Source organism: Equus asinus, chromosome 22 (assembly GCF_041296235.1).
Source record: "Equus asinus isolate D_3611 breed Donkey chromosome 22, EquAss-T2T_v2, whole genome shotgun sequence".
NCBI lineage: Eukaryota > Metazoa > Chordata > Mammalia > Perissodactyla > Equidae > Equus > Equus asinus.
In genome coordinates, this window is record NC_091811.1 from 58,257,028 (window position 1) to 58,267,555 (window position 10,528).

The 10,528-nt window shown below is 44.7% G+C and overlaps 1 long non-coding RNA gene across 1 annotated transcript; it reads left to right on the forward strand.

Moving 5' to 3' along the window:
* The first annotated feature begins 1,374 nt into the window (after positions 1-1,374).
* LOC139041563 (uncharacterized) lies at positions 1,375-7,427 on the forward strand. Its single transcript, XR_011496952.1, has 3 exons — positions 1,375-1,813; positions 2,278-2,345; positions 7,118-7,427. It is a non-coding gene; the product is annotated as an uncharacterized lncRNA (long non-coding RNA).
* Positions 7,428-10,528: the final 3,101 nt, after the last annotated feature.

Below are 10,528 nucleotides of genomic sequence, written 5' to 3' on the forward strand. Positions count from 1 at the left end.
CAGATTACATGTAGAATCTTAAAAAAAAAAAACAAATTCATAGATACACAGAACAGGTTGATGGTTGCCAGAGGCAAGGGGTGGGGATGGATAAAATGGGTGTAGGGGGTCAAAAGGTACAAATTTCCAGTTATAAAATAAAAAAGCCCTGGGGAAGTAACATACATCATGGTGATTGTAGTTAATAATACTGTATTGTATATTTGAAAGTTGCTAAGAGAGCAAATCTTGAAAGTTCTCATCACAAGAAAAAAAATTTTGTAACAATGTGTAGGGATGGATGTTAACTAGACTTGTTGTGGTGATCATTTCACTATATACACAAATATCAAATCATTACGTTGTACACCTGAAACTAATATAATGTTATTTGTCAATTATAACTCAATTTAAAAAGAAAAGGAAATGAAAGTGGGGACATTACTACTTATTTTACAGAAACAAAAAGGATTTTAAGAGGGTACTACCCCACCCAGACCTGCTGAATCAGATACTCTGAGGATGGGTTAAAACTTGTGTTTGAACAAGCCCTACAGGTGATTTTGATGTACACTCAAGTTTGACCATAGCTATTACACTGTTAAAGGTGACAAAGCACAGGTGGCGCTGGGGCTGGGCTGAATGGATCCTGAAGATCTAAATGTGAACAAGGCAGGACCCATGCTATTTAGGAGCTTGCAGTTTAGTGGGAAGAGTACCAAATGTGCTATAATGCCATAGGATTGGTGCTATAGCAGTGGAATGAACAGAGGCCAGCTGCCAGATTTTCTCCGGAGGTTCAAAGAGTAACCAGGACAGCTTTTCAAAAGAGGTGACAACTGAGCTGACTCTTGAAGGTAGAGGTTCATCAGGAAGACAGGTGGGGTGTGTGTGTGTGGTTGGAGCCTTCCAGTAGAGGGACTGACATGATCAACTGATTAGGGGCATGAGAAATCCTGCTTTTGGAGGATGGAAAGTGGTCCAAGATGAGGATGACTATGATGTAGGAGGTGTGTGTGTGGTGTGGCCATGACGCTGCAAAGCTTGGCCAAGGCCAGGCATGCCACTCAGAGGCCGTGCACTCTGTCCTGCAAACAGTGGGGAAGCAGCAAGTGGCTGGGACAGGGAAGTGATACAATCAACGTCATGTTTTAGAATGATAACTCAGCGGGCAGCATGGAAGATGGACGTAGAGGAGGAGGAGATTAGAGCGAGGAAGACTAGCAGGGCAGCTGCTGTGGAAGCCTTGGTCAGAGAGGTGACAAGGAACAATTTGGAGGCAGAATCTAGAGTAGTCAAATTCAGAGAAACAGAAAGTAGAAGGGTGGTTGCCAGGGGCTGAGGGGAGGGAGAAAGGGGGAGCTATGGTTTAACGAGTATAAAGTTTCAGTTTTGCAGGATGATAAAGTTCTGGAAATGGGTTGCGCAACATGAATGCACTTAACCCTCCTGAACTGCACACTTAGAAATGGTTTTGATGGTAAATTTTACGTTACGTGTTTTACCATAATTTAAAAAAACTAACAAAAGGAAGTGAGAAAATTACTTCTTTAGTTATAAGAGGTTTTTTAGAATGAAGAAGAAAAAATTCTCAGATTGAGTGGACTCACAGGATAGCAGAAAATTGATGAAAAAAGACTCATACTTAATGTATTCGTCTGCCAGGGCTGCCATAACACAATACCACAGACTGGGTGGTTTAAACAACAGGAATTTGTTTCTTACAGTCTGGAGGCGAGAAGTCCAAGATCAAGGTGTTGGTTAGTCCTGAGACCTCTCTCCTTGGCTTGCAGATGGCTGCCTTCTTGCTATGCCCTCATATGGCCTTTCCTCTGTGCGTATGCACTCCTGGGTTCTCTTCCACTTCTTATAAGGACACCAGTCCCATTGGATTAGGATCCTACTCTTATGACCTCATTTAATCTTAGTTACCTCCTTAAAGACTGTCTCTCCAGATACAGTCACACTGGGGGTTAAGGCTTCAGCCTATTAATTTGGGAGGGGGCACAATTCAGTCCGTATCACCTAGAGACATTATCATGTAATACTGAGAATAAAAACTATGAATAATAATTTGAAACATGGAAGGAAAAAAAATGCAGCTCCTCAGTTGCACCATCCACATTTCAAGTGCTCAGTAAACACATGGGGCTAGCGTCCACCATATTGGACAGCACAGATATATAGAACATTTTCATCAACCCCCCAAATTCTGTAGGATAGCAGTGGTTTAAAAATTGTGGAAGAAGTCCTAAAACCCCTCAGATTGTGATTGACTCTATTTTAATACACCCCCAGGTCCCTCTTCCCCACCTTAATCAGAGGATCATCCTCATCCCGGCCATTTGGAATTTCAACAAGGACTGGTAAGATTTATGTCATCTCTGATTTTCAACATGTGGACTAGCATATCTATGAAAGACTGCTGAACTATGCAACGTTCTTGCTTTGAGGGCCATCTGATCTTTGGGAAATCTAAACAAACTGTATGAGCCAGTGCCTAACAGAATAAAGCAAGCATATATGTGATTTAAGGAGTCACATGATTTTATTATGAAGGGAAAAATCTTTTTTTTTTGGGTGAGAAGATTCTCTTCACCAGCATGGATAATTGCAGGCTGACATAATCACAGTTGAATATTCCATTCCATATCTGAGGATTAGGACAAGAGAGTTGGTGATCATTTTTAATTGTTCAGTTTTTAAGTACCACCTACTTTATGGATATTGGACTAGACGTTTAGTTGGATTTTGAACACCACACATACAGTTTGTCAAGAACTAGTACATATTCCTTCTGTGCATAACCCCTTTATATAAAGCGCAAGACTCCTAGGAACAGTATCTAAGTCATGGCCCTTGAATAAGGCCCACAGTGAGGAGGGAGCTGAGTTCACTTCTTTAGAAGTCTTGCCCTTGAGGCTGTGGTTGTTGTTTGTCACCCCTGGGCGATTCACATCTATGATGCCTCCCGAGCCTTCCTCCATGACCTCAGACAGAGGGGTGTTTGCCTTTTTTTGTCACAGTAACACTGGATCAGCTGCTGAACCTCAGCCTTCACTGCAGGTTCAAGTGCAGAGCTCACTGGTGGCCCATGGGTCCCCCTGACAACCTTGGCATGATCATCAGAAGGCCATAGCCCAGGTCCATGGCCCCATCTCAGCCTCATTCCTTGGGTTTACTGGAGTAGTTCTGAGCAGCAGAGCACAAAGCGATGCCCGAGTTTGTAGTAGACTCCCACTCCTGGCAATAGCTGGACCACATTGTATATATGCTGCTCTTATTCCTGTCAACAGTCTAGGGTAGAGAAGGTACACCTTGCTTTCCCTGGATCAGGATGAACCCTGCCTAATTGTAGAACAGAGACCACAGCATCCCCTGGGAAGCCCATCCCTGTGCTGCTGTCCGTGTGGCACCTTGTACCTGCATGGCTTTCACATGCCCCATCCTATAAAGATGAAGCTGCAGGGTCTAGGAATCAGGCTGGGGGTCAGCCTGCTCCAGGGAAACCCTCAGTGACGAGTCTATCAGGATCCTTGGAAGAGGATAAAATGGGTGAGGCCAAGCAAGAACTTTGGGAGCACCATCTGGCAGAACCAAGAGTTTGCAGAGGGTGACCAGATCCTCAGAGATGAGGAAAAAGGCACCAATGGCTTTTTCTGGGCTCCACATGAAATGACAACCACAGGGTGCAGGAAGAAGCAGTGATGAAGCAGGTCATGATGTGTCTCAGGTGGTGCCTAGCCGAATCAGACTATGCTAGAATGGAAGACAACGCTCAAAACTGTTTCCCTTGGGCTGTGGTCTGAAGGAACCCAGGGCTCAGTTAGAGGACAACTCATCCATCAATTCCAAGTCTCTGTTCCTTTTAAGTTTGGGGCCAGGGAATGGGTCCTGACTGAAATAGGAAACCATCAAATGCTCTTGAGCAGAGCAATGACATGATCAGAACCGTATTTTAGAAAGAAATTTTGCAGGCAACATGGAAAATGAATTAAAGGGAAGAGGGAACTGGGGGAGAAACTTTAGAGGGCTAGGTATGTTAAGAATCTACGTCTGGGGCTGGCCCAGTGGTGCAGTGGTTAAGTTCACACGTTCCACTTCGGTGGCCCAGGGTTCACCGGTTTGGATTCCGGGTGCGGACATGGCACCGCTTGGCAGACCATGCTGTGGTAGGCGTCCCACATATAAAGTAGAGGAAGATGGGCACGGATGTTAGCTCAGGGCCAGTCTTCCTCAGCAAAAAGAGGAGGATTGGCAGCAGATGTTAGCTCAGGGCTAATCTTCCTCAAAAAAAAAAAAAAACAAGAACCTATGTCAGCAATGAGGAAACGTACTTTAGGGGTAGAACCAATGTAGTCTGTGGCTCATTCTCTTAAGCTCCTTCAGCAGCAGCAGCAGTTAAAACAACTTTATTTGACCTATGAACCTGGCTGGTGGAATTTAAGCGAGCAAGAATCATTTAGTTTCCTGGAATCCTAACCTCAGCCCCAAGAGCTCTCTCTCAGCCATCAGGAGCAGCTAGTAGCTGGATGGGGCAAAAAAGAACTCAGGAAGTGAGTGAAAGACTATTCGAAATAATGAGTATGGGGTTTTTTTTTGGGGTGATGAAAATGTTCTGGAATTTGATAGTGTGATGGTTGCACACCATTGTGCATACACCAAAAGTCACTGAACTGTACACTTTAAAATGGCTAAAATATGGGCCAGCCCCGTGGCCAAGTGGTTAAGTTCACGGGCTCCGCTCGGCAGCCCAGGGTTTCGCTGGTTCGGATCCTAGGCGCAGACATGGCACGGCTCATCAGGCCATGTTGAGGCAGTGTCCCACAGAGCAGAGCCAGATGGACCTACAGCTAGAATATACAACTATGTACTGGGGGGCTTTGAGGAGAAGAAGAAGAAGAAAGAAAAAAAGAAAGATTGACAACAGATGTTAGCTCAGGTGCCAATCTTAAAAAATAGAATAAAATAAAATAAAATGGCTAAAATGGTGAATTTTATCTAAAAAAAAAAAGACATTCAAAATCTGAAAGAATTATCACCAGCAGACCTGCACTATAACAAATGTTAATAGCAGTCTTTAGGCAGAAGGAAAATGACTTCCACTGGCAATACGGATGTATGCAAAGGAATGAAGAATACAAAAAATGATAATTATATGAGTAAATATACAGGTTTTTTTCCTTTAAGAGAGTATTGACTATTTAGGGGAAAATAATGTAGTATAAGTTTTACAATATACGTAGATGTAAAATGTATGACAACAATTGCACAAAGGCTGGGAGGGAGGAAAAGAGAAGTAGACTACGATAAGTTTCTTAGACTGTACATGAAGTTATGTAACATCACATGAAGGTACACCATGATAAGTTAAAGATGTACACTACAAACCTTAAAACAACACTAAAATGATAAAGCAATGAGTTATAGCTAATAAGCCAACAAAGGAGATAAGATGGAATCATAAAAAATACTCAAACCAAAAGTAGGAAGAAAAAGAAAGGGGAACAAAAAAGAGAGGGGACAAATAGAAAACAAATAGTATAAAGGAAGAAAGGAAAGGGACCTAAATGGAAGCAAGATTTCTATATTTTATTCAAACTGGTAAAATGATAGCACCAGTAGATTATGATAGGTTTTGTATATATAATGTAATAGATAGAGCAACCACTAAAAAATTTATATGAAAAGATATACTTAAAAACTCTATAGACAGGGGCTGGCCCCATGGCCGAGTGGTTAAGTTTGCGCGCTCCACTTCAGCAGCCCAGTTTCGGATCCTAGGGGCAGACATGACACCATTCGTTGGGCCGCCCTGAGGCGGTGTCCCACATGCTACAACTTAGAAGAACCCACAACTAAAATATACAACTAGAACAAAGCTGTGCCCAGTTTATAGTAGGGTCCCCCTCCTGGCAACAACTGGATCTTGTTATGCTCAGGCTGCTCCTGTCCTCAGTGGGGAGGACACACCCGGCTTTCCCTGAGTCTGACTGAATGTTGTCCAACACCTGCAGAACAGAGGTCAAGGTACCATGTGGCACTCGCCTCCCTGTTCTGCTGCCATTCCAGAGTCCTTGGGGCTGGTGGGTATGGGCCTATGTGGCTTTCACACATGCCAGCCTGTAGAGCTGCAGCTGCAGGGCCAGGCTTCAGTTTGGTAGTCAGCCTTCTCCAGGGCTTCCCTCAGTGACAAGCCTATTAGATCCTGGGTAGAGAGGCCATGTGGATGAAGCCAGGCAGGAACTTTAGGAGCCAGGTCTGGCAGAACCAGGAGTCTGCAGAGAGTGACTGGGACCAAGGACAAGAGAAAGGACATCAGGGCCTTTGTATGGGTTCCATATGAAATGGCAGCCATAAGGTACAACATGTAGCAATAAAGGATCTGACTATTGCTGAAGTGGGAGTTAGAAAACAAACTGTTCCAGGGGCCCGACCCGTGGCTGAGTGGTTGAGTTTGTGTGCTCCACTTTGGTGGCCCAGGGTTTTGCTGGTTTGGATCTTGGGGATGGACATGGCACTGCTCGTCAGGCCTGCTGAGGTGGCATCCCACATGCCACAACTAGAAGGACCCACAACTAAAATATACAACTATGTACTGGGGGGATTTGAGGAGAAAAAGAAGGAAAAAAAAAAAAAAGGAAGATTGGCAACAGTTGTTAGCTCAGGTACCAATCTTTAAAAAAAAAAAAAAGAAAAGAAAAGAAACTGTTTCCTGTTTCATTCATCCATCACCTCCAGGCTTCTGTTCCTTTTAGGTTAGAGAGCATGAAATGGGAAATGGAACCCAACTGATCTCACTTGGCCTCTCCATTCCCAGGTCACCAGGGACTTCCTCCACTTCACTTTCTTCTAAATATGAGAGCCCCAAATCACCACTTAGTGAGATGTGAGCCTTCCCAGCAGGCTGTTCCACTGCCAGTACTGTCTCATGGGAGGGGAACAAAGGGAGTGGCGGCTTGTCTCTATGATCAGTAAGGGGCATGACTGTGGCAAACAATTACATGTTTGTACTTGGGCATTCTGCTCAGATCTCCCTTGAAGAGAACATGCACTGAAATGTCTGTTCAACCGACAGCCTTAGGATTCCACTCTTTAGGATCTTCTGCAGTGTCCACACCAACATCACTCTTTCCAGGTTGCTCTGAGCCAATGACTGGTGGAGAGTGCTAGGGCCAGCTCGTGTCTGCAGATGTGGGACTCTTCAATCAGGTAATTTTTGCTTGGGGCTCTGAATCAGCCTGGCCAAGGTTTTCTGAGAGCACTGCAGTTTTTCCCTTTTTCCTTTCATAGGTGTCTGACCATCATAATGGTCTATAGGCGCTCCCAATTCACACCTGTTCCACCTCTCCTTTATCCTTCAAAGGCATTTCCCCCAATAAATCTCTTGCATTTATAAATCCACTTAGGTCTCTTTTTCCTGGAGGACCTGAACAGACACATGTACTGACCAATCAGAGCTTGTCCAGTTATCAGACACTCTCCAATAGCATGAGATTTTTTTCTTTCAACAATATCTACCCCTCCCACATCCCCACCCGAGTTCAGACAGAGACCCAGGGAGACCTAGAGTGAGGAGAAATCTGTTGGCTGTGACTCAAATATGTAAAAATAGCTTTTTACTGTTTTTCTCATTTAAAAATTTTTGTACAGGGTAAATAAATGGCACAGGACAGCAATACTTCTTGTACCTAATCACAGTAAATGGTCTGTATGTAATAAAAGAAACTGGCAGAAGAAATTGAGACTGGAAGTTTCAAAGAGGACTGGATGATCAGGACTCCTTTCAGGGCATGTCTTGGAAACACGGCCACAGGGGACAGCAAGAGAGCAAAGGAGCAGCACAGCCCAGCTCACGATGAGTCAGCAGGAAGAACCCTGCTGGAAAGCAGAAGTGCTCAGGTGACGTCAGCATCATGGCAGCGTGAGTTGTTCCCTTTGTCTCTCCTCTTTAAGTTGCAACCATAGGACATCCATAGCCCAACAAATTATCCTCTGCACAGTACACCAGGATGCCTGAGAGATCCATACATCTATATATCCGAAGCGGGGTGGACTGGACCTAGTGGAGGCGGTGGAAGCAGGGGAGCAGCAGTGTGGCTCCTGGACCAGAGGCATCAGGAACCAAGGCAGCACTTGTGACCAGATGTTCTAGGAACTGCTGAGGTTTCTGTGACCAGAGGCTCCAGGAACCACTGTAGTGCCCGCGACTAGAGGCTCTAGGATCTATGGCAGCACCAGTGACCAAAGACTCCAGGAACCACAGCAGGGCCCATGACCCAGCCTCCTCCACCTCTCCTGGCAGTGGTGGCAGAGTCTGTGATTCTGACCCTCCCAGCAGCAGGGGCAGCATCCAAGACCCCAGTGCCTGTGACAGCAAAGGTGGTACCTGCGACCTGAGGCTCCAGGAACAAGAGCGCCCATGACTGGAAGCTCCAGGAACTGTGGCAGTGCCCACAACCCAGGTACCCACTCCCCTGTGGAGGCAGCAGTGGCACCTGTGACCCCAGCTTATGTGGCAGCAGAGGCAACACCCACGAACCTGATGCCCCTGCAGCAGCGGTGCCAACACCCCCAGAAAACCCAGTAGCAGAAGCAGCACCCGAGGCCACAGGGAACGAGGCAGAAGCAGCAGCAGAACCAGCAACCTCAGGCCCCCCCAGCCACAGTGGCACCAGCAATCCTGACCTGCCACCCACAGTGGCACCGGCAATCTGACCCCCCAGCCACAGTGGCAGCACCTGTGATTCTGACAACCCCAGATGCAGCGGAGGGACCCTGGGTCTCACCATCAGCCCTCGCCCCCAACCCCGTAGTGGTGGTGAGGCCTGCAACCCAGGCAACCCTGGAAGCAGCAGAGATGCTCACCATCCAGGTGACTGTGGTGACGACACCTGTGACCACAGTAACATCAGCAGCAACAAGGCACCAGAATCACTGGAGGCACAAGCAGTGACAATGAGGGCACTGACACCACCTCTGGCAGAGACAGTGGAGGCTGGAAAGTACTGGCTCTCAAATAAAACCAGAGACAGCTCAGGTAAGAGAAACCAAAAACTTGTGCTATAGAGTCAACTACTGGAAAACAAAAGAAAGGCCTCTAATTACCAAGCTGCTGAATCATTACAATCAAAGTAAACAAAGTCTTACCTAAATAAGAAAGGGGTTCACTACCACAAATGCACCAGCACAGGAACAACTCATCAATCACCCAAGAACCTGGGTGAAAAACTACTGTAACACCGTATCACCAAAAGAAAATGACAACTCTCTAGAAACCAAACTTAGAGTCACAGAAGACTGTGATCTAACTGATAGAGAATTCAAAAGAGCTGTCATGAAGAAACTCAACAAGCTACAAGAAAACTCAGAAAGACAGTTCAAGGAACTCAGGAATAAATTAATGAATAGAAGGATTACTTTCCCAAAGTTATGGAAACTCTAAAAAAGAACCAAAAAAGAAACAGAAAATCTGACTTGATTAACCACTAGTAAGGACATTGAAACAGTAATCAAAAGCTTCCCAAAAAACAAAAGTCCAGGACCAGATGGTTTCACTGGTGAATTCTAGCAAACATCCAAAGAAGATTTAATACCTATCCTTCTCAAACTCTTCCAAAAATTTGAAGAGGAGGGAATGCTTCCTAATTCAATTTATAAGGGCAACATTACCCTGACACCAAAACCAGACAGGGACAACACACATACAAGAAACTACAGGCCAATATCCCTGATGAACATAGATGCAAAAATTCTCAACAAAATATTAGCAAATTGCATACAATACATTAAAAGGATCATAGACAATGATCAAGTGGGATTTATTCCAGGGATGCAAGGATGGTTCAACACCAGCCAATCAATCAATGTGATACACTATAGTTATCATAGTTAATGTATTAGCAAAGAATACATGTAGTTAATGTATTAACAAAGAATAAAAATCATACAATCATCTCAATAGATGCAGAAAAAGCATGTGACAAGATTGGACATCCATTTATGATAAAAACTCTCAATAAGATAGGCACAGAAGGAAAGTACTTCAACATAACAAAGGCTATATGTGACAAAGCCACAGTTACCATCATACTCAGTGCTGAAAAACTGAAAACTTCCTCTAAGATCAGGAACAAGACATGATGACCCTCTCTTCCCACTTTTATTCAACAGCACTTTTATTCAACTAGCCAGAGCAATCAGGCAAGAAAAAGAAATAAAAGGCATCCAAACTGGAAAGGAGGAAGTAAAGCTGCCACTATTTGCGGATGACATGATTTTATATAGAAAACCCTAAAGACTCTACTAAAAAACAATTAGTAATAATAAACGAAGGTAGCAAAGCTGCAGGGTAGAAAATCAGTTTTTCTTTCTTTCTTTTTTTTTTTTTGAGGAAGATTAGCCCTGAGCTAACATCTGCTGCCAATCCTCCTCTTTTTGATGAGGAAGCCTGGCCCTGAGTTAACATCCATCCCCATCTTCCTCTACTTTATACATGGGATGCCTGCCACAGCATGCCTTGACAAGTGGTGCCGTGTCTGCACCCGGG